Source organism: Canis lupus, chromosome 3 (genome assembly GCF_048164855.1).
Source record: "Canis lupus baileyi chromosome 3, mCanLup2.hap1, whole genome shotgun sequence".
NCBI lineage: Eukaryota > Metazoa > Chordata > Mammalia > Carnivora > Canidae > Canis > Canis lupus.
In genome coordinates, this window is record NC_132840.1 from 47,140,627 (window position 1) to 47,165,415 (window position 24,789).

At 54.4% G+C, this 24,789-nt stretch overlaps 1 protein-coding gene and 1 long non-coding RNA gene across 6 annotated transcripts in view; both read right to left on the reverse strand.

The window, feature by feature from the left end:
• PEMT (phosphatidylethanolamine N-methyltransferase) overlaps positions 1–24,789 on the reverse strand; it is an 89,314-nt gene that overhangs the window by 42,927 nt on the left and 21,598 nt on the right. The window lies entirely within an intron of this gene.
• LOC140630510 (uncharacterized) lies at positions 13,445–24,238 on the reverse strand. Its single transcript, XR_012028265.1, has 2 exons — positions 20,723–24,238; positions 13,445–13,737 (listed from the first exon to the last, which is right to left on the reverse strand). It is a non-coding gene; the product is annotated as an uncharacterized lncRNA (long non-coding RNA).

Sequence of the window (24,789 nt, forward strand, 5' to 3'; positions counted from 1 at the left end):
CCAGGAGAATGGGAGTTAGTAGGGAATGCGGACAGAGTTTTAGTTTTACAAGACAAAGAGCTCTGGGGATGGGCAGTGCTGCTGGCTGCACAAACACGAATGTTTTTAATACCATGAATCGTCCACTTAAAAGTGGCTAAAATGGTAAACATTATGTCATGTGCATCTCAACAGAATAAAAAAGAGAGAAAATAAGTGCCTGTGTGGCTCAGTTGGTTAAGCATCTGACTCTTGATATTGGCTCAGGTCTGATCTCAGGGTCATGAGATCGGGCCCCAGGTCAGGCTGTGGTGCTCTGGGTGTGGAGCCTGCTTTAGATTCTCTCTCCCTTGCCCTCTGTCCCTCCCCAACTCTAAAAAAAAAAGAGAGAGAAAAAAAATGTACGTAGGAAAAAAAGATTTTAAAAAAGAGGGAAGGAGAGAGGGAGTCCCTGGGGCCCAGCTCTGAGGGGAGCACCATGGCTGCCTGTCTCGTTCAGGTGACAAGAACCCCATCCCTGCAGGTCCCCAGACCCCATGCCCATGAGGTAACCATGGCCAGAGGCCACCCAACACACCTGCCCTCACCCACATGGGACCCCACTTGGGAGTCACAAGCCACCCTAGGTACAAAGAGCTATACAGAGCCCTACCCCTGCAGCAGCCCCCAACAGGAACACAGTTCGAACAGCTCATCACCCTCTGCCTCGTGGCCACCTCTCCCTTCCCTCATATTTGTCTTGGGGAAAGACGGAAGTGGGAAGAAAGCCTGGACCACTGTTGGCTGCAGTACCCAGAGGCTCTGCCCCCACAGGAGGCTAACAAGCCTTCTGAAGGGCTCCAGCCCTGGACCAGGCAGTGTGAGGAGGACAGACAACCCGGGTTCAAATCCAGACTCTGCAGAGGGTGCTCATTCCTATTGAGCCTGGGGCATTTAGGACATGGACAGGGCCTGGTACAGGGTCTCCCCCGCCCCCTGTCACCTGCCTGCCAGGCAGCATGGGGAACATCTAATACCTATTTTTAAATTGTACTTAATAAATACACTTAAAAGGGTAGGAGGAGGTAATCGCCTTATCATAAGAGTTGCTATGAGATTCATCTAAATATGTGAGCTTTCCTATGGCACTTGCAATGTTTGATTTATGCACAGCTTTATAAGATCTTTTTAAAAATTTATTTTCAAGAAAATAAGGCCCACCTACAAAGGCCCTGAAAAATAGCCCAGGAGTGAGTGACTCTTCAACTATTAACCAAATATAGTACAAAATCTAGTCTGCTTTCTTTGGTCAATATTTACATGGACTTCAGCCTGACTCAGAAAGGAAATTTGAAAGTATTTGGTTCAAGGCCAGAGTGGTTGTCTGGATACACAGTGTTTCAATAAGCAGCTGGGGCCTTTCCCGGGCATCCTAGGGGTGGAGGGTGGGGGTGGCAGGTGCAAGATACAATATCCCCTTCACCATCACCATTGGCAGCTATGGTCAGTCAGCTTTTTTCTTCTTTTTTTTCCCCTGAAATATTAGTTTATTTGAGAAGAAAGCCCTTTCTTAGGTCTGACTTAATAGAGGTAAAAATAAAATTCACATTCAATAAAAATGTACCTTTTGGAATTCAGGGTTCTGAATTTTGACAAACATATACACAGCCACAGCCAAATGAAGACAGAGGACAGTTTCGTCACCCTGGGAATTTCCCGTGCCCTTTGCAGCCAGGCTCCTCCCCAACCCCTGCCCCAACAACCCCTGACCTGTTTTCTGCCCCCTAGTCAGCTGTGGCCCCACCCTCTTCAGTGGGAGTCTTTTCAGTTGGCCCCGGGGTGCCACCCTGGTGTGCTGTGCGCATCAGTGCTATGCTCCTTTCCGGGGCTGCAAGGGAGGGATTCTGTGGTGCAGGTGGGTGGACCACGGTTGGTTTATCCACTCCCCAGCAGAGGGACACTTGGATGTCACGAGATTCTGCTACTGTAAATAAAGCTGCCACACACAGCTGCCTATAGGGCTCAGCGGGCATGTGCTTTTGTTTTCATTGCTCCTGTGGCCTGCTGACCTAGCTAGAGGTTAAGTTCAGAGGTCAGAGCCCAGGAGAGCTGAGACCCTCAGGGCACCTGGCCTGTCGGGCTCCGTGCCTCTACCACTGGAGCACCTGTGCCCCCCACCGCTGCCTGGCAAGCCCCCAGGAGGGTGGGCAGGGGACACAGGTGCCACCACTCCCCCACCGCTTGGGAGAGTGCTTCCCACACTGCACAGCCAAGGCCTAGGAGCACAGAGGGATACAAGCACAGAAATGTCAGGGGGATGGTAGCCAGAACAGAGGCACAAGGGAGCGAGGCCTGAAGGCCTGAGGCACTGAGGGGACAGAGACCCCTTCAGTGGAAAAGAATCTGAGCTGAGACTTGAAAGCAACACAAACAGGCCTCAGCAGCAGCAGGGTATGGGCAGGCTTGCACCACCAGGGGCCTGTCCCCGGGGCCAGTGAGCAGGACAGAGGTGACATCTAGCCAGAGGCCACTCACTGGTCTGGAAAAGTCGGCCCCAAGAAAGCAGAATCCGGCACACATTTCTCAAGGCCTCCAGAGATAACTATGTACGGTGTCCATTTTCTAGGTGAGGACTCAGGTTCAGAGTGGGAAAGTGACCGGCCCCAAAGCACACTGTGATGGGCTAGGGCTGGTGCCCAAGGCCACCTGCTTGGCCTGCAACCACACACACATGGGTGTCTTCCAAGCCCCCTGCCCAGAGAAATGGGTTGCCAGCTCTGCCTCTAAGAGCCACCAGATGGGCACTGGCCACCTGGGCCCAGCACCCAGGGACCCACCTGCCAGGCACCACCGTCAAAGAGGTGCTTCAGGGCCAGTGGGGAACCCATTAGTGAATATTAGAATATTAGTGTTGAGCCAGAAAGGTGCAGCTAATCTCCTTATTGTTTAAGGCAAGCGCCAGGCTGAGGAAAATGGTTTGCCTAATTGAACTCCCTTGAAGTTAATCCAGGAAAACGGGCCCAGTCTCCATGGACTGGCATGACACCACCAGCAGAACCCTGGCCTGCTCAGGTGACCACAGCTGAGGGCGCTCACCTCACCCTGGTCCCCGGATTACCTGTCCGGGCCTTACCCAGCACACCTCCAATGACCCACCCAAAGAACTAACGCCTCCCCCGTCTCGGGGCGCCAAGAGCTGGAAAGGGCCTATCTCCAGGCAATCAGCAGCCTTCTCGAGAACAAGCTGAACTGTAGCAAGGACACAGATAGGTCGACAGCAGGGGCCTTGTGTTTTGGTGGGGTTGTCTTTCATGGAAGGAAGGCAAGAGCATGGTTTGAACCTTTTGCCATGTCACCCCCCCAGTCCTGGCATTCACGGCTTCTCTCAGGTTTCTGAGGCTGCTCCATGTCTGTCCAACCCTCAGCAGACCCTCGAAGTGGCAGGGACTGTGAGCGGGATCCAAGGCTGAGCCAAGGCCAGGCCTGTGTGCAGCCGTCAGGGGCATGGGGGGCAGGGCCCGAGGCCACCAGCACTACCACATAGGTTGATGGGGGGGTGAGGTGGGGGTGCTGCCTCCATTCCTCAGAGATGCTGCATCCTGAGGCCACAGGGGGTTTGCTGCCTTCCCTCAGAGGCGGGCCTCGCCATCTCCCACCTAGTTCCTCAGAACCACAGCAGCGGTGTGGCCATCACTGGGAGCCTGTTGGAAACGCAGACTCCCAGGCACCACCCCAGGCCCACTGAGTCACAGTCTGCAGTTGGACCACATCCCCAGGCATTGCCAAGAAGGGCTATGCTATTCCACCACATTCTGAGGGACCTCACACACCCACTTGGTTATTGACTCAATCCTGGAACTGTTTTCACTGCCAGAAAACTCTCCCGTAACCACCCTGGGCAGCAACTATTTTATACAACTGTCATTACCCCAGAAGTCACAATCTCTCCTTGGATTTCCTTGGAATCACACATCACCGTGTGAGCATTATTTCCAGCTCCTGAACACAGGGAGGTGGCCTCCACTGGGCCCGTGGCACAACGCCCTGCCTCAAGAAGTGGCTGGCTGTCCTTTAAAACAGGCACTGAACGTAAAGACTGCTAACTCTGGGAAACGAACTAGGGGTGGTAGAAGGGGAGAAGGGCGGGGGGTGGGAGTGAATGGGTGACGGGCACTAGGGGTTATTCTGTATGTTAGTAAATTGAACACCAATAAAAAATAAATTTAAAAAAATATAAAAAATAAAAATAAATAAATAAATAAATAAATAAATAAATAAATAAATAAATAAATAAATAAAACAGGCACTGAGGGTGGTGTACGCCCCCTCCAGCCACAGCACAGCCCCAGCGGCTCTAAGCAATGCCTCCAGGCCAATTCATGTGGCCGAGGGCAAAGTCAAGCACATGCTTTCTTTTGACCTCTGCCTACCACACACAAGATTCACTAGATATGACCCCAGTGACTGTCCGTTCCTTGTAACAACATGAAGCTTTGCCACCACAGTGTTGGAGAGAGCTCAAAGATCCAGCTCCCCACTTTAAGGAACCCAGTGACTCAGCCTGGCTAGAAGTCTTTTTTTTTAAGATTTTATTTATTTATTCATGAGAGACACACAGAGAGAGGCAGAGACATAGGCAGAGGGAGAAGCAGGCTCCCTGCGAGGAGCCTGATGAGGGACTCGATCCCAGGACCCCCGGATCACAACCTGAGCCGAAGGCAGACGCTCAACCACTGAGCCACCCAGGTGCCCCTAGAAGCCTTAATGCCTCTTCTGGGAATCGCCTAGAGGCTGGCGAGGCTGGGGAGAGGACTGGACAGGGTTCAGGAGAAGCAGAGCACCTACTTGGGTGCAGCACGCAGCCCACAGATTGCCTCAGAGAGTCCACACCATTGTCTATGAGCAAGGCACTTGATCTGACCCAGAAGGGAACAGAGGCACAGAGTGGTTTAGTGACTCACCCAAAGCCACACAACTGAGAAGCTATAAAGCTCAATCTTGAACCCAGAAACCCAGTTTCTTGCCACTAAGCTCCCAGGCCTGCTCTCCTGCCTAGGCTCTTCCCCATTTGCTGGGACACATCGTGACCTCAGTTTCGTCGCGTGTAAAGGACAGGGGCTTAGACTCTAACATCCCCACCAGCTGCAATATCCCACAGGTCTGTGAATGACAGCATGAACAGCTGCTTCCCCACTCTGGCAAGCAGGCCTGGGTACCAAGACCATTCTCCCACGGGACCAGGAGCTTCATCCTCACATGAAACTGGGGTACACACTAGCAGTTTGAGCTACCACATTGCGACTGCTGGTGTTTGCAGCCAAGGGAGCTAGAAATGTATGTGCTTTGTGAGGCTGTGTGTAGACCATGAGAGGTGACCACTCCCATGCTGTTCCTTCTGGAGTGAGCCCCCCTTGACCCCGGGCCCTCATTAACCCCATATGGCACTTCCCACTCCAAAGGACCACTTGGTGTCCTCAGCTTGCACAGTGGGGCCATCCGGCCTGCACATCCCGCCCCCCACCCCCCCACAATCCCTTGCCAGACCATATCCCTGGAAAGCCTGACCTCTCCTGGGCATGTTAGGTGGGCCAGATGGGACCTCAGCCATGAGTGCAGGTCATGAGGCTATGGCTTGATCTACATTTTGAGAGACCTCACCAACCCATACGGGTGACCCTCAAAAGGTCAATTCCAACCAGGCCACCACCATGAAGCCCCGCACAGTCCTGGTGCCCCAGCTCACCCCAAGAAGCCTTGTGCCTCCACATGTCCCCAGTATATTCATTCTATGACTCTCTCGTACCATTCCTGCCACCTGGAAGAGCTGTCCATGCCCTTTGCCTGCCAACATCACACCCATGCTGTCGGCCAAGCTGAAGCCCCTCCTCTTGTGACCTCATCCGTGGTGCGTCCAGTCCCCAGGAGCCATTCCCACTGGCCTGGGGAGCAGCCCCGTCAGTCCTGGGTCCTAGGTCCTGGGCTCAGCTCCTCACCTAGACTCTCAACAGGAAGGCCTGGGGGCTGGGCACATCCAATGACTCATTCATTCATTCCATGGAGACTGCTCACTTCCAAAGTTCTGCTCCACACTTTGGAGCAGATGTCCTTAGTTTCAGGAATGCTACACCAAAGGGTTGAGGAGGCACATGTCACCACATCCAGGACTTCAGTAAATAAGGCAAGATGTTTTAGAATCTGGGTGACAGTGTTGGGAGGTTTGTTCTTCCTGTTGTTGTATACATATAAAATTCATCGTTTAAAAGAAAGGCCCCTCTGCCTGAGAAACCTATCCCTCTCCTGTCCTTCTCTTCCTGCTAAAGCATTCCCTTTTCAGGGGGTCCATGCCTTTGGCCTGCTCTGCTCTGTCCCTCCTCTAAGCCCTGGAGCCACCTGCCTGTGCCTTGCTCACAGTGTAGCATCTTCTGGGCCCTGAAATCTGTACGAACCCTACCTCCTCGAGCATCCTCTAAACACTGGGAAGTGTTCCTCTCCAAACCTTCCAGGGGTCTGACTGAATCCCCAACATGCTGGGTGCCCAAGTTTAGTGCCACTTCTGCATCTGCGATGGCCCAGTTGTGGGGAAAGAAAGGACAAGAGCATGTGCCACAGCCATGGTGGGGACAAGAATGTGCTGGACTCCACCACCACCACCACTCTGGCCTGGCCAGCCCACACTCTCCCCCAGGCCCTGGCATTGGCTCGACAGTCCTGAACCCAGCAGATGCACATTCAAATGGTTTGGGTTCCCCCTCCAGGCACAGCAGGCCCTCCCCCAAGACATGTGCAGAAGTAGGCTTCAAGCTGGTGGCAACCTCACTTGGCCAGGCCAGGAGCTGCTGGGCATAATAGGATTGAAACAACCCAGAGCACTTCTAACATTTGCTAAGTCTGCTAAAGTCACAGAGAGAAAAAGACAAAGAAATAGTGTCTGCAGGGCTGTGAACAGCAGCATGGAGCAGCCTTGCCACACACACACACACACACACACACACACACACACTGTCCAGCCCCCCCAGGCCCCTCGCTAATGGATGCAGCATAAAGACGCTCCAAAGCCAACCTGCATCCAGTCCCAGAGGGACATCGCTGTCCATCCTGGGGGGTGGAGTAGGGATCAGCAGCTACAATTGCTGCCACTGGGGGGTCCAGGCATAAGAGGGAGGAGTGGCTTCCGTTCAGAGGGGGAGGGCTGAACTGGACTCCCATCAAAGGGGCAGGGTGGCCCTTGCTGGCCTGACAGTTTGCACAATCTAGAGGCAGGCCACGAAATCCCAATTAGTGCCCGATAATTGCCAAGCTTCTATGCTGACCGAGGCCATCCCATTATCCTCACAGTGGGCATCAAAGCGAAGTTAGGATTACTTCATTTGCTGCATGCTGACCCAGACCTCTATCCACAGGGCTAGTTTTTACGTCCCTCTCCTTTTAAAGGGCAGAAATGAGGTGGCGAGGGGGCTGGGCTTATACAAGCCTAAGTGGCCTGCAGGACTAAGCTGGGCGACCAGGTGAAGAGACTCAGGAAGCCTGCGCCTCTCTCAAGGGCCTGAGCTGAATGCCACTCTCTGCTCCAAGTGTGCTTCACAGTAAAGCCCGGCTCCTCCTGGGGTGGGGGCGGGGGGGCACCTAATGTTCCCTATTAAAGCAGCTCTGCTGTTAATCTAAGCAGCATTTGTGGAGACTTGAGATACTTAATTCAGCAGAAAACAATTCAGCAAGCAAGGAGCACCGCTATGCTGTTTCACACCCGCTGATGCCAAGCAAAGTATTTACACACCAGCCCAGACTCCCCCACAAGCAAAGGCCAGCCTTTGCCTTCACACCTGCGGGTCGGTTCTTTGGGCAGCTACGGAGCATCTCTCAGTGCCAGGCACTGGGCAGTAAGAACAGCAAGTGTGGCCTCTGCCCTCGGGAAGGCCTACGGGGTTGGGGAGGTGAGGCACACCGGCCAGCAGTGTGATTGCCAAAGATTAGGTGCTGGCAGACAGAATAACTGGGGGTGGGGGGTGTCAAGGAAGCCTCTCTGGCACAGTGACCTCCATGCCAAGGCCTGAAACATAAAACAGAGACCTACACCCAACACAGAAAGAACGGGCATGTGGGGGGCTCCATCAGTGAACCGTCTGCCTTCAGCTCAGGTCATGATCTTGGGGTCCTGGGATCAAGCCCTGCATCACATGGGGCCTCCCTGCTCAGTGGGGAGCCTGCTTCTCCCTCTCCCTCTGCCCCCCACCCACTCATGCTCTCTCTTTTTCACTCTCTCTCTCAAATAAACAAAATTTTTTTTTTTTAAAGAGAAGAAAGAAAGAACATAGAAAGAAGGTTCCTCTGGGCAGGAAAACACGGGCATGGTGCTCTCTTGTCCTGCTGCAATCGGCCTGCTTCTCACGTGGTTCCCCAGACTGCCAGTGTCTCTGGGCCAGGCCAGGCTTGGCCAGAGGGCCTCGCACCCTCCTCACATCCAAATATGTAGCTACCAATACCCCCGTCCCTAGGCTTTGGAAAGGTGGGGGAGTAGAGCAGTCTCAAGGGTTTTGTTTTGTATCTCTGACTTGGTATTTAGCCAGAGAAGATGTCTTCACTATAGAAACCAGAGCCACCAGGGAGGAACACAGCAAATCTAAACCACGCTAGTTGGTGACCGAGCTCAGGGGGAAAGAATGCCAAACACAGTGACAAGGAACACTGGATGAAGGCAGAACAAAGATGCTAAGAGAAAGATGGCTATCTGCTGCTCAAGAGCATTGCAGGATCAGAAGCACCAGCGCATGAGCCTGACCAAAGAAATGCTAAGGGAGACAGGTACAGAGGGTGTCACCGACCCCCACTCCGTCCTCACAAGAATGCTTTGAGGTAGGTCAGGACCCACAGCGCACAGTCGGAAGACTCAGGAGTTGGCCGAACTGCACAGTCCAGGTTTTCTGCAAGGGCCACCGCCGCCTTGGATGGAAGAGCGCTGTGGGCTGGGGTCAGCAGGGCAGGAGGATGATCCCAAAAGCCATTGAAGAGGACTGGGGATCATCTCACTCCTCCCCTCACGGGCCCCAGAGGCTCCATGGTCTGTGTCCAAATCCAAATCTGTCCCAGAGTCCGTGTCAGGCAGTAGAATGCAGAGGTGGCACAGGCCAAACACAGGCCCCAACTCAGGGACATTTGTCCAGAAGGCTCTACTGCTGGGAATGGGACTGCCCTCTGCAGTGACAACAGCCATGGCAGTTTTAAATAACATTTTATTTGTCAATACTTTCAGATTCCTAGTCAAGTTACAAAGCCAGCATAGGGAGCTCTGCTGTGCCTACGCCAGCTCCTCCGAGGTGGCCACCTCCCACACCCATGCTCCATTTGTTATAAATGTAGCGGAGACCGTCCGTCCATTCTTTGGGCAAAAGCAGTTGCCCTGCTGGTATGAGGACTGGTCAGCTTTCCAGCACTGCAGCTGGGAGGGAGGCATGTCCTTGTCACTGCCACGCAGCCACACTGAGCCCCCAGGGCCCCTCGGTCTCCAGGCACCCAAGCCAGGCCCATGCACCCTCCTAGAGGCTGTGAATGGGGTGGGGTGGGGGGCAGTGCAGGCTCAGAGGGCTGAGCTCGCCCCACCCCAGCAGGGAGGAACATAAAAAAAACAACGTCCTGAGGAAACATAATCCCCTTCACAGCTTGGTGTGACTGTCCCTGAAACGGTCTCTGACAGCTGAGAGGACAGAGCACCTGAGCATGAGGACTCTCTCTTCTGGCAGGGTACAGCCTGGGTTCAAAATACTGCGTTCTGTGCTAATCACCCACCCTGCTGGAACATTTCCCGTGATCTCCGAGGATGGGGACATTTATGGTTCTCTGTCACCCAAAGGGAGGATGAGCTAGAACAGCACAATCTCTGTGTGCTACGGGCACGGCTGTGGCCTGGTCTCTCTGGGGACGATCTCGTACAGCCTCCCTGTGCCGCTGATCAGACTGAGCTTCTACAGGAGCCCTTGCTAGTTCTGCAGTTGTGCAGCTGAGATAGGGCTTAGGGACTTCCGTGGCCCTCAGGGCTCAAGGGTCATGTGCACTAGCCCCCCGGGGAAGGGGGGGCCTGCTTTAGGACATGGCGTCTTGGGCCTTCATACACTCGCCTCCCTGCCAATCTCCATCACAGTCATGGCCACACCGGTTCTTTGACTTGGTGATTCCAGATCCAGAAGCAGATCCGACATGTATTTGCACATGTGTGCAAATAAGTAGGATAAGGATGTTTATTGTAGCACCGTTTATGGTGGTGAAAGTCTGAAACAAACTAAATGTCCATGGGTGAGTTGAATAGATGATAGGACATCCATACAATGGGATACATCGTAGCCATTGAAAAGAATAAAGCAGATCTACAGATGGGAAAGCAGACATCTCTCAAGGCCACTAGGAGGTACTTCAAGGGTTACTTAAAACAGGGTCTGGTCGGAGCAAACACTCATGAATGTTAGTTCCCATTATTGTTCTAAGACCAGCCTGCTCTGCTTTTATGAAGGAAAAGAAGTAGGACATCCAGGAGTGGCCATCCATATAGGAGAGAGAATCCATCCATGCAGAGAACACCTCGGGAGGGGGTGCAGGGCAAAGGAGCCCAAGCGAGACATTTTCACCCTATGCCTTTTGGCACTGTCTGACCTGCTATCATGCTCATGTATTACCTACACTCAAAATTTTAAACATCTTAACTGTGAAGATGCAAAACACAACAAACTACCATGTCCCCAGGGGTGAGGGGCAGATAGCTGCTACATCAGGTGAGGTAGGGACCCTGGACAGCTGATCTTCAAGGCCAACCAAGGTGATGACGGTTATACAGGGTTTCACAGGTGTCCAGCCCCAGGGCCCTCGCCTACCCAAACCAAGGGCTGGGGTAGGGGGAACAGTTACTCCTATCTCCAGTTGACAGGCTTACTTTACACATGATTCTAACCAGCCTGGCTGTGTGGTTGCCCCAAATAGCAGAGAAGTGGCCGACGCGGAGGGAGATGGAACAGGCACATGGCAGGCAGTGAGACCCAGCAGCAGACAAGGGGTCAGAAATACGGGAACAGTGTAGTGTCTAGGGCCACCCAGCAGGAGCAAGGGCCCCACATTCTAGCTCTGGGCCCCACATCATAATGACCTCATACCATGAACTCATCTGTGCTAGTGAGGAGGGAAGGTGAACCCACCCACACATGACTTTAGAAAGCGCATATGCATGATTTGTTTATAAAAAGATAACAACAAACCTTAAGACACTGAAAGTTTCACTAAACACTGGAGAGTTGACTATGTGAAACACATTCCTCCCAAAAAGTACCAGATAAAGGTCACCGCTCAACGTCTAACAACGAAGACCTTGGTCCAAAGGGCAGGGTCCCTTCCTGCATCCCCGTCTGACCTTGGCCCTAGGATGGGGGTCATCGCCTGTGTGTCCCTCATCTGTGCTGCAGCCATGGAGCCACTCATGCCCAGGAGGCTGAGGGTCTGGGTGTCCCCGAGGCCTCCCAGCAGGAGGAAAGCCTGGCAACCCTGCCGGCCAAGGGCTCCTGTGCCAGTGGAAATGTGTTTGCTTCATAATCAACAAGGGGTCAAAGCCGGGCTGTCGTTCTTTTTTCTTTTCTTTTCTTTTCTTTTCTTTTCTTTTCTTTTCTTTTTTCTTTTCTTTCTTTTCTTTCTTTCTTTCTCTCTTTTTCTCTTTCTCTCTTTCTCTTTCTTTTCTTTTCTTTTCTTTTCTTTTCTTTTCTTTTCTTTTCTTTTCTTTTCTTTTCTTTTCTTTTCTTTCTTTTTTTAATTATCCTGCTGTGTTTTGACATAGAGACCCAAGGTCTAAAATTAGGCTACTGGATCTCACACCTGACTCTCCAAGCTCCCCAGGAGAGGGGGGCCCTGTCTCAGTGCCGACCGTGGAAGGTGTCAAATCTGTGCTCGGGGAACAGTGTCTTCTGAACACACTGCTCCAGGCAGGCCCAGGCTGGAGGACTGGCTGTTCTGCTGCACGCCTGGGGCAATACTGGAGGTCCCTCATCCGGGAGGCCCCAGGGTCCAGCTCCTCCACTCACCACTTCCAGAAATCCCAATCTCCACCCTTTCTTCAAAGTGACCAGCTGCAGGGTTCCATCCAGGTGTGAAGGCGTGTGGTGGGCTGGGGTTAGAAAGTCTGTGTGGTCCCATCACCAGGGTCTAAGGACCAGGCTCGCAGGGACCCAGAAGCCGGCCTCCAACAGGCCACGGCTCAAATCTACGGCCTGGGCCCCAGTGGCCCCCACAGAGGGAGACCCTGCCCATTCTTTCCGCTTACCATCTGGCAGCTGGGGTGGGAGGGGCGCCCCCAGGTCTCCAACTGGGCTCAAGTGCTCAGCTTCTGTAATGTAGGAGGTGCCTGCACTTTCCATTCTCTTGCTCATAATTACCCCTGTAATTATTCCTGGAGGCCGTGAGGATCAGAGGGAGAGAGAGAGAGAAGGCTGATACACGCAGGACACTGCCATTCCCAGCTGCTACCTGGGCTTCCTGTCAGAGAGATGCCTCAGATGAAATCATGCACCCTTTGGAGCCCCCCTAATAATGCATCTTTCTTTAAGCCCGTGGATGCTTCCAGATCTGAGAAGGGCTCTGCCCCTGCTCAGCTCATCATGTGTGGCCTCCTCCTGGGCCCTCCACAGCATCCATCACCATCAGCAACTCAGCAAGGTGAGGCCCCATGAATCCTTCCAACTCTGTACAACTATTTAGAAAGTCTAGCAAAATCTAGATACCTTCTCCTGTGGATAGCTATCAGTTCCCCTTTATTTCTTTTGCCCGTATTAAAAGATGTCATATGCTAGCTGCAGCAGGGAAAGGGCTGTCATTGGGGAGAGTCGGTTCTTCCTCCCTCTGTCCCTTCCACACAGCACAGACCCTGCCAGGGGGTGGGGGCAACTCTAGACTGGATGGCCAGAGGCTCCTGGGGGAGGGGGCATTAACCTTGAAGCTGAGAGGCCAAACCAAGGGGCTTGTAGCAGGATCCTGCCAGCCACGGCAACCCCAGGTGCCTTCAGCATCTCCCTCTTCTCTCCTCTTGTCTGTTTCTCTCGAAGGTACAGCCTGTGTTCAGCTTTCAGTATAAGGAGAGAACTTCAGGAGACCTGGACCCCTCCACCTCTGCCACAAGCCATGGTGTGAGATCAGACCTCTGTCCTTTGGAAAATCAAGCAAAGCACCTGATGGTCAGTAGAAGAGGGGCCCCGACAGATGTAAACATCCTAGGTATTTACATTCCTCCCCCATCCTGCTTCTGAGCTATTATGGGCTTCAGAGGCATAACTGTGGCACCTTGAGAATGGCTAACGGTGCAGGAGTATGTTCTGGCAAGAAGGGCGCTTTGCCAGCAGGGGTAGGGAGAGCTTGCCTCCAGCTGGGCCCCAGCAAATGGAGCCCTTGCATTGCAGGACAGTATCCCCATCAACCAGTGTGGTGTCAGCAGATTTTTTTTTAAGAACCCACAGTGCAGAAGTGAAAGGGGGGCATATATCTATGCATTTATTCAACCAACATTTATAGACTGCATGGCGCCTGTGCCATCTGAGGATGGGGCTTAAGAGTGGCCACAGCACATATCTGCATGAGTACTAACAGAAAACATTCCAATCTCTGCTTGGGGACCAAGTCACTGACTTCTTACAGAGACATTATAGGCAGGTCCTCTCATTATGCCCATTTCACAGAGGAGGGAACTGAAGCCAGATGGTAAGTGGTAGAGCTAGGATCCATACTGAGAGCACCCATCATCCCTCCAAGAAGGAAAGGTGACATCTAGAAAGAGAAAGCAGAACAGGAAATTGCAGGTGCAGATGGACCAAGCATGTGCCAGAGGGCAGAGCTCTAGCACACTTACCTCTGCCCCCAGAGGAAGCCCATTCAGCGGCTCAGCAAGGGCCTACCTCCTCGAGCTCAGGACAGCCCAGCACTGATGAAGGCCCAGACACCCATCTGTCAGTGGCCAGTGGGATACCCTGAACAAGTACCCTCCACCCAGGACAGTTTCTTCTTCTGACAACAAGGAAGAACTTTCCAGAACCACAACCTTCTAGGCATACATCACAAAAGAGAGTAGGGACCCTGTCTCCAAGTTTAGGAGGTGGAGACATATATTTAGAGCTGAATGTTTTAATCTCCCCTTGCCTTTGAATTTTTTTTTTTTTTTTTTTTTTTATGATAGTCACACACAGAGAGAGAGAGAGAGAGGCAGAGACACAGGCAGAGGGAGAAGCAGGCTCCATGCACCGGGAGCCTGATGTGGGATTCGATCCCAAGTCTCCAGGATCGCGCCCTGGGCCAAAGGCAGGCGCCAAACCGCTGCGCCACCCAGGGATCCCTCCCCTTGCCTTTGGCTCCTGAATGACCCATACTGGGGTTCCATTCATGGAGCGTTCCCGGCTTCTCTGAAAACTGATTTGGTCACATCAGGCCTGAGGATGGCCTGTCCATGCTGACCACCAATGCCTGTCATGATGCCACCGGGGCCCAGTGAGACCCTAAGCTGCCCTCCAGAAATGTTTGTTCTCCACGGCTAAAGCAAGTGTGTTTTGCTGCCTTGGACTCTGAAAATATTCTCTGGGTAGAGTGTCTACAAGTACCTCCCCTAGACTGCAGAGAGACTGTAATCCAGCCCCATCTGGCTTCCGAGCTGGCAGCCAGGTGCCTTACTCATTTCACAGATGAGGCCTCTAAGTGACGGCCACTTTGGCAGGAACCAGGGCTCAGCGATGAACAAACAACATGCTCCTTCTCAGAGAGAAGACTGGGCACATGGGCATCAATCACATCACACAAGGTGCCCAGGCAAGGGACCAGGGGAATGACAAGGGGAGTGAGAGACAGGTAAGAAGGCTCCCCCAGACCATGATTCCTGACAACAGGGCCAGGTCTGTTTCAAGTTAACAACACAGTCATCTGGCCCCCAGAGTAGCTAGCCACCCAAGCCCCATCACCCAGACGGGAAAGTCTAAAGAGCAGGGCCTGGCTGGGGTGCCAGCCACTGGTGGCTTCCTGCCTGCTGTCTGGAGCCTCCTCCTTCCTTCTGGAGGCCTCACAAGCACTTAAAGCATGAGAATGAAACAGAGAGCCAAAATGTTCTTCATTTGCAGGAAAGGCCCCCTGGCGCAGTTGTTAATGGGGGAAGCCAGTGGCTCTGTAGACCACTGCGGCCCCCAGGGGCCGTGGGCTGCTACCTCTCACAGGGAAAAGGAAAGCCAGGCTCTGTGTCTTCAGCAGGAAGCAAGATGCTGTAAGGATGCCGAAAAGCCCCCGGCCCTAGCAGGTCCCCAGGATCCCACCAGACATAATTTGTCTCTGTGCCTCAAATCTCTCTTGTATCGCTGAGCTGCTACGGGGTCCCCCAGAGAATTCAGTGCTTGTCAGATGACTATCTTGCATCCCTTCCTCCACCTCACTGGACCCCTCATTTCCCCCACAGCCTTTGGCACTCATGACCCCCTCCGATCCCCAGCCTCTGTGCAGCCTGTCAGGGACACATGCAGACACACCATGCAGGGGGCTCGCTTCTCCCGTGGCTGCCCCTCCATGGAGCCCACATCTCGGACTGAGCACCAAACCTAACTGCCCTACACTGGGCTCCACTGGCCTTTGTCTCTTTACCCTATGCTTCATTATGAAAAAGACATGGGGTGCTTACAAAAATGCACACAGCGGACAGGCGGGAAATGAGAAATTATAGAGGTGATAGCTGGGACTAGGGCTGCTGGTGCACACAGGAAGGCCTGGAGGAAGGCAGCCGGGGGTTGGCCCAGAAGTCCTGAAGGCCACAGCCACGGGAAAGGCATTTCTAGGATTCTCGGGTGGCTCATGGCCCATTCCAGTATCATGACAAGGGATGCTCTAGCAGAGCACAGCAGACCACAGGTTCATTACCAGGCTCTAGAGCTGATTTCCTATTCATCTCTAATACCTCCCAGAGCCATGTGGGGCAAGTGCCCTGGGTGTGTTCACAGAATGGAGAAAGGCCTAGAGTAAACCTCAGCAGGGGTGTGGAGGGAGGGCCCAGAGGGCAGAGTGGCACAGAGTGGCGTTGCAGGAACTGGGCACCACGACAGGCCACACTCCCCCATCCAGGCAGAGGCAGCAGTCCAGTACTGGCAGGCTTCCCTTGGGGCAGGGGCCTGGGGAAGGCAGTACTTGGAAAGGTGCCAGCACCCCAGGGCCCCTGGGGTGCCAAGCAGGGCAGTGATGGCCAGTCCTGCCTCTCGGAGGGTTTGCAGGCAGGTGAGGGCCTACTTCACAGGAGAGTATACTGAAGCTCAGAGAGGCTGAGTGATTTGCTTGGGGCAGGCAGGACCAGGTCTGGGCCCAGGCAGCCTATATAGGGCCATGCTTGCCCTGCCAGTGGCACTCCATGGCAGGAAGCTCTTGGGGAGGAGGCAAGCTGGCCAGGAGCCTGGTGGGAGCAAGGCATGGAGACCATTTAGCTGGAGAGCAGTCCAGGGTTGGACTCCTTGCAATGGGCCTCTGAGCCTTCACACGACGGCGGGTTCTCAGAGGCACAGAAGAGCCAGTCTCATGGACGTGAGGGTTAGGCGGGCCATCCAGGTGGATAGGGAGGCAGAAGGGTCATGTATTTGGACCTCTGGATTGGGGTGAACATTCAGGGCTGTTGGGAAGTCACAGCTGGGATTCTCAGGAAACCCATGGCACAGGGTGGAGCTACAAAACAGCCTCAGGTCCATGGAAGCAGAAAAGACCATTGTATACCCTGCTTCCCCTGGTTTCTGCATAGGGATACTGAGACTTGAGCAGATGAAATGGCCTGCCCCGGCTGCCAGTTGGCCAGTGCACAGCTGGACTGGAACCACACGGTGAGGCTCTGTCCCCCACGTTCTCCTGGGGCATGGGCCCTCCTGGATTTTCAGAGCCTCTGGGCCCTGCTGGCCACTTTGACCCACCTGAGGTCTCATAGACTTGCCAAGACCTGGCTTCCTGACCAATCACAGCAAAGACACAGCTGGACTGGGCCAAAAGGCTCCCCAGTGGCCAGGGCAGGGCAATGCCCCTCACACCACTGCCACCAGTCTAAACAGTGACCAGTAGGTATGTGACAGAGGCCAACAAGCAGGCTCGGGGTGCAGCAGGGAAAGGCTGGCACATGGCCTGGCCCTGGCTGGGAGGGGCGAGCCCTGAGTGACAGTCCCCTAACCCCACCACACCCAGAGGTGGACCAGGTGCTGGGCCCTACCCTTGGCACCCATATCTACTTTCACTACCAAACAAAAACCAAGGACACCAAGGAGCAGAGGCGGGTCTATGCAGCCCCATTCTCAATAGCGCTGCACTGACCCGAGGCAGATCTGAGGACTGGGATGAGGATGGTGGTACAGAGCCTCCGGGTGGAGGCGTCAATGCGTTCGTTGTGACCTTGTGACCAAGTCGGCCCTGGCACAAAGCCTCACACAGCAAAGGAACCACACAGGGGCTGGGCTGGGCTCTCTGATGTGCCCACAGGTTCACTCTTCCCTGCCTTCCTTGGCTCCCTGGCACTCCAGGAGGCCCCCGAGCCTACCCACCCAGCCTCAATTCTCACGACCACCTCTGACCTTCCCAAACTTCTGATGAGGTGTGGCCCCCCTCCTCCTAGCTCTCCTCCACTTAAACCGCCCTTCTGTTCCCCCCTCACCCTGGAACCGACCATCTCCCTGGGCCCCGACACCTGGACCCAGCTGGGCACATGCCAGGGACCCAGCGGCCATGAGCAATGTGACCACCAAAGGCCAGAACCCGTGTGCACCCTCTCCCAGCTCCTCCCTTTCTCTACAACCTTCCCTGCCCCTTTCTCCATAACCCCCACCAAGTCCTATCATGTGGTTGACAGGAGCAACATACGGCTCGGTCACCAAACATTTCCCAGGCACCGGTCAGACAGGACCAGGACGACAACAGCTCATACTTATCAAGTTTTGACTGTGCCTGGCACTGCTCTGCATGCTGCATGTGGGTGACTTTATTAACCTCAGCACAACCCTGGGGTAGAACTTCCAGTGAACTTGTTTCACAAATGAAGAAACTGAGGCACGGAGCTTAGGTTGAGGATGTTGCCTGAGGTCATGCAGTCAATAGCTGGCCACGACTTGGGCCCGGCAGTCAGCTCCTAAGCTGGGTGGGAAGGCCCCTGCTGCCCCACCCGAGCCCATCCCAAAGGACTGAGGCCACAGGACAGTTGCACCACAGAAGCCCCAGGGCAGCTAGGCCACAAGCCACTGCCAGGGACAAAGGTGACAGTAAGAAAGGTGAGCCGCTCAGGGTGCTCCAGGTACTGTTTTACCTATCTTCCTGTCCAATCCTCAAGGCCCTCATTACTCTGCCTCTTTCACAGATGACAAAACTGAGCCTCAAAAATCTTGCCCAGGTGCCCCCAGCTGAGAGGTATCGTCAGGGAGACAGAGCCCCCCAACTCCTGCTCTCCAGCCCAGCAAGATGGGCAAGGAGTACTTGGGGGTCTAGGGGGACATGACTGCACTGGGCTCCTAAGGTGGAGCAGCCCAAGGATGGGCCATGAGGACCCCTGCGCCTGCCCTACCCCAGCAGAGGCATCCTTTCTGGGTGGCTGACCTCCATGGCCACCTTGCAGCCTTGCCCACAGGAAGTCCACGTGCAGTCATAATATCACACAGGTAGGATGCACACCAGCCGGAAGCCAAGCTGCAGAGAGGTCCGTGCAGGACAGTCGTGCACCCTGTAGTGGCAGTGGGGGGAGCGGGAGGGGGCCTCAGGGCAAGAGCCCCAGCAGGCCTTCTCAGAGCCTCTTCCCAACATCAGGGCCCCAGGGCTCTGCCTCCTTGGGGCCGGGCCATGCCGCCACTTAGGACTGTGTCTGCACCATGCAGGCCCCTCAAGGGGTGGGAAGGGGGAGTAGGGAAATGCACAGGAGAAGGCCCAGCTGCCGGGCCCAGTTCAGCTCCCACAGCTGTGTGACCAGGGCAGGTCAAGCAACCTCTCTGGTCCCCAGGTGCTGCTTCTGGAGAGTCTGGTGCCCTCCATGGACAGCACTGCTCCTACCTAGGGCTGTCCTGCCTCATCACTGCAGGCCACCATCACTTGGTCCCTACCCTCAAAGACTGGTGGGGAGATACGGAGCAGTGCTACCCCATCCAACCAGCTGGCTGCTGGGGCAGGCTGCCCACACCCAGCTACTTCATCAGTGACCGCATCCAAGATTCCTCCCTACGTGACAAGAGAGTCTATAGGACAGGTGACAGAGGAGTCTGTGCAGGACATGCCACAGTCACCCCTTCCCCGAGCACCCCTTTCTCCAATGTTCTTCATCCCTAATGGAAGAAAGCCTCTAGAAGGCACTAGTGCCTCTGGCGCTTTGTAGGACAACTGAGTGGTCTTTCTCAAAGTAGCGGGGAGAAGCTGAGGGCAGGACCAGGGCAGACTCAGCCTCTAATCTTGCCAGGAGATGGGGTGCATGCTTCAGGGTTCCAGGGGCTTGTCAAGGTCACATCCATCCCCTGCTGGGCACAAGTGCTAGGGAGTGGGGTTCCACACTCCGCTGCAGGGGCAGCACAGATGGTTCCCACCCAGGCCAGAGAACCTAACTCAGATGCGTGCCCTTCCTGGGCCCTGAGCCTACCACACAGTGAGCCCACCTCATCGCAGCTCAGCTGCCTCATCCCGGGGCAGCACTTCCTCGAAGGGCTCCTGGGGCCCTCAGCACAAATCTGACCCTGGTACTGCACCTCCCAAGACACCAACCCACTTCCCCTAGCCTCGTGGTGGACACAGAGCTCCAAAGAGGCCCCTGGGAATCGGTGGCTGGTAACAAGTCACTGTGCCGATGGCATCCAGCCTTGGAGCCGCCCAGGCTAGGGAGAGAGAGGGGAGGGTACTGGGCATTATGGGGGGTCCCTGTGAGTCACTGTTGGTGTGGCCGGCAGGGGGCAAGGGGGCAGGGGGGCCAGCCTCAGAGTGAAGCCCTTCCTGCTGAGCTGGCACTTTACCTCGCCCCCTCACTCCCCTTGCCCCCTCACTCGGGCTGTACTCCCCGCTGTGCCAGCCACCAGGATACATGAGAAGTCCCAGGCTTTGGGAGGGAAAAGCACAGGGCCCCACTCAGGAAGAAGGGGCAAGTTTGGGCCTGAAATAGAGGCCTAGCCGAAAAGGCAATTGAAACTTCATGAGCAGGGGGATCCCTGGGTGGCGCAGCGGTTTGGCGCCTGCCTTTGGCCCAGGGCGCGATCCTGGAGACCCGGGATCGAATCCCACGTCGGGCTCCCGGTGCATGGAGCCTGCTTCTCCCTCTGCCTCTCTCTCTCTCTCTCTCTCTCTGTGACTATCATAAATAAATAAAAATTAAAAAAAAAAAAAAGAGGGCAGCCCTGGTGGCACAGCGGTTTAGCGCCGCCTGCAGCCCGGGGTGTGATCCTGGAGACCCGGGATCGAGTCCCACATCAGGCTCCTTGCATGGAGCCTGCTTCTCCCTCTGCCTGTGTCTCTGCCTCTCTCTCCCTCTCTCTCTCTCTGTGTTTCTCATGAATAAGTAAATAAATAAATCTTTAAAAAAAAAAAAAAAAGAAAGAAACTTCATGAGCAAATAAAACTAGTCGCTACGATAGCCTCTGATGTGTGTGCTTTCCCTAACAACACGAAGCAATTAGCTCCTCTTGGACGCTATGGTTCTGGAGATGGAGTTAGATCGCACTGTCCCAACCACAGACGCCAACTCCAAGTCTGGGTGGTCACCCTTGTCAGGCCAACAGGTATAAATTCGAGGTTCATGACCGCCCACCTCCAATTCGATTAATTTGCTAGAGCAGCTCACAACACTTCAGAGAAATACTGACTTCGTAGGTCGCCAGCGTATTATACAGACCAGAACTCAGGAACAGCTGGGCTGGAAGAGATACAGAGAGCGAGGTGTGGGGAAAGGGTGCATAGCTCCTGGGAATCTCGAGCCTGTTGCTCTCCCCCAAACTCCACCTGTTCACCAACCTGGGAAAGCTCTCCAAACCCCACTCTTTTGGGGCTTTATGGAGCCTGGATTACACAGGCAAGATGGATGAAATCATTGTTCACTGGCCCCAACTCCATCTCCAGCTCTCTCCCCTCCCGGGAGGCCAGAAATAGAACTGAGAGCTCCAACTGTCTACACATGGGCTGGCTCCACTGATCCCCAGACTTAGGGGACAGAGAGGCTTCCCAAAAGTCACCTCATTAACATAACAAAAGACACTTTTCTGGCTCCCATCACTTAGGAAATTCCGAGGGTTTTAGGAAGCTTGTGCCAGGAACAGATTGAAGACAAAATACGTGTTTATTATAAATCACGTTAACTCCTTCTGCTCATCCTTTGCTTTATTGCTTACAAATCCCCTTGGTGCTTGCTATTCGTGTCATGCCATGACAATTCCACCTGCTGTATGGGTGGACAGATGGGGACTCACGGCAGAGGAGCTGCTGCCTATTACACGCCCAGAGCATGACACCCCCCTCCATGCTGTACTCCCATCTAAGCCACAGAATAACCCTGAAGAGGGATAAATCCATCCAGTCATGAGGCTAAAGGGCTGGCATCCTCACCGTCCTCACCACAGGCCCCTCTGCCCAGAGCACAGCCCTGGAAGGCTGAAGAACATCACACCTACTATGTGTGCCATTTCAGGACCAGTTGGGGTCAATTCAAGTATCATGCAGCAGCAGCAGGGAGGATGGGGTGGGCCTTGGGAGCAGAGGTCTCTGTGCACACTATCCCTTACTGCACCGCACATCCAGTCAGCACACGTGGGCCCATCCAGGGCTATTTTCAGCAGGAGCATCAAGACAAAGTGAAAAGCAACAAAGGTGTGTTAGCAGAACCTTGTACCCAACACAGGGGCTGGCCTCTGAGGCTGGGCCAGAGCCTCGGAGAGTAAGCACCACCTGGCTTTGAAAGCTACCTTGAGGAAATCTGTAAAGGCTCCACCTCTCACCTTCTGCTCCACCAATCCCCCTCCAACCCAGGCCAGCCCCTAAATCTCCATTTTCTATCAGGTGGCCAGGATTATCCACTCCCCTCCACCCAGGACCTCCAGGCCAGCTGTTCATCTTTGGTTCCAGCTTCTCTTCACGATCTCTTGCCTCCTGCCCAGTATGTACCCCAGCACTCCCTGGCCAGTCCAGATTCCATGGCCACCAAAACCTCAGGAGTCCAGGGTCCCAGGCCCATGCTGTCCTCTCTTTGAATAAACCCCTGGCATTATTACCCTCTGTCCAGCAAACACGTAAACATGGGGGGCTTTCCTGGAATGCAGTGGGGCATCAGCCCAGATCTTTGGACCTAAGCCCCACATTGATCAGGCTGGCACTTGACCATCTCTCATCTTAGCCCTCTTGAGTCTCACTGTGCCAAGGCAGGGAATGAGGAAGGTGGGAGTCGGAGACAAAGGTGGCAAGAACCAGGCTGCTTCTTGGGCAAGCGGTGGACCAGAACTTCACAGCCTGGCAGTGTCACCCGATGACACTGGAGAGCCTGACAATACTGCCTGGTGATGCGCGGCCCCATGGCACTGGCCAACAATGTGCGCATCCAACATTTCCCGACAGAGTCAAAGCCTCTCCCTGGCTCATTCCTGACTCCTGGGGGCCAGGAAGGTGTCGCCAGCTATGGAAATTATGCTCTAAGATGTATCCATAGGCCATGGAAATTTTCTGGGCAGGAGATTCTGGTATAAGTGAAGGCACTTGGCCTAAAGCTTGGGAAAGTGGCTGGGAGAGGATAAAGGCTCTAGGAGTTTCCACCGATGCAAGTGCTCTTCTGGACGTGCCTGCAACCAGACGGCTCCTGCAGCTGCTCCTCCTTTGAGCCAAATATGACACTGGGCACTTCGTGCTTCCAAACCCTTTTGCACTCATTTCCTCTGCAACAGCCTCGCTGCTCACAGTGAGGAAATTGGGCAAAGGCCGCTCCTCCAGACCTCAGATGAGGCAAGTGAGACCCAGGGAAGGGAAGGGACTGACTCAGGGAGCAAGTGAGCAGTAAAGTGAGATAAGAACTCAAGCCCTGGAACTTGTTCATGGAATCTCGGCTGGCGTCAAAAGCAGGCCCAGGAATGGGGCAAAGCCAACAACTCAACCAGTCTGCCTCCCAGGCTGCTAAACACTCGTGGCTGCATCTCATTAATTCCTGACAGTGCACTCATGGCAGCATCAGCAGGTGAGGGGGAGGACCTGGCATCCTTCTCACAGGAGAAAAAAGGAGGACATGCCTTGCCTGGCCCACTGCTCTCGGGGCTACTCAGTGCTCACGCCTGATATTGGAAGGACAGCTTCCCATCCACCCCTTCTAACACTGGGCTAGGCCTTGTCCTTAGCTCCAAGATGCTGTCCTTAGCTTCTAGGAGCATTCAGTCTGAGGGAGGCAGCCAAACTTGAGCACACGACAGAGTCCACAGAGCTGTGGGTTAGCCAAGCCAGGGTCTGGGAAGTGCAAAGGGGATGCTTGGCCATGTCCACGTGGGCCTGGGGCTCAGGGCAGGCTGGCTAAAGGACAAGCAAAGGTGGAGAGGAAGGGAGGCCCCTCTAGGAAGAGGGAACACACTGCAAAGATCCAAAGAGGTGAGAGATCAGGTCTGCAGAATAGCGGAGAGTAGATGGCCAGAGCTCTGCGAGGGCGTCACAACAGAGGTAGGTGAATGGGTCCAGGTGATGAATGGCCCCTGAGCCGCTCATCTAACCTGAAGGCCAGGGGTTCTACAGAAAGGTTGAAGTAGGAGGTCCCAATCTGCTCAGAGTACCCCGGAAAAGCTAGGGCAAGAAAACTCCGTCCTGGACCCCCTCAATGTGGGAAGGATCCCAAGAGGTCACCTTCACCCAACCACTCAGGGAGGAGCCTTCTCCAACGTGTGCTTTTCAATCCCACAAATCCGCACAATGCCCTGATGTCCTCAAAAGGCCACAGAGGCCAGAACCAAAAATAAGTCATCACAGGAAGAAGTGCTTGGACCCACAATCACCACCACCACCCAGCACGGACTTTCTAAGAAAACTCAGATTGCACCTCCAGAATGTCAGGAAGCTAGGGAAAAGGATGAGGTCACTGAAGAAAGCTGGCCCAGCCAGGGTTTCGCCTAGGCTTTGGAGTGTGGGAGGTGTTGGGGGGGCAGCCTCCTTCCACCTCCCCACCCTTTTGTTCTTAACTGTGTCACTCCAAGGGATCCTGGCAAAGACTGTGAGCTGACCCAGTTCAAGGCGCCGAGTACACTTCATCACCACGTTGCTCAGACACTGAGATTCTAAAGTTAGCCCTGGCCGACAGCACGATGCCCCCCACCACCACCACCAGGCCAGTGCCAGCAGCCCCACAGAGCGATGCGCTAGCCAGTACAGCTCTCCATTCGGATAGGGATGGGGCTGCAGGGGTGGTCAGGGCTGCTTCCAGCTGAAAACACATGTCTACTCCCTGGCTCAGAAAAGAGCACACACACACACACACACACACACACACACACACACGGAACATCTGGCACTTGAGCCAACACAGAGATGCTAGACAAGCAAGCGAGGGTCCCCAGTGATGAGCAGCTGACTGTCCCCAACCGTGGAGTTGAGACCAGACATGCCATTAATTCCGCATAACCCAGCTCTGAGAGAGCATCTTGGGCAGGGACAGGGAGAGAGCAAGGGCCAGGGGAGGGCTATGGTGTCCTGGAGGACATTAGCCGTAAGAGACAAGCAGCTAGCTAGCCAGAGCTCTGTGCTCTCTTGGCTCTCATGCCCAGCCCACCAGCCAGCTCCGCTCAGTGAAAAACCCTGCTAATGCCACAGGCTATACCCACAAGCCCAGCTCAGGCTTCCCACAGAGGCAAGACGCACTCGTGG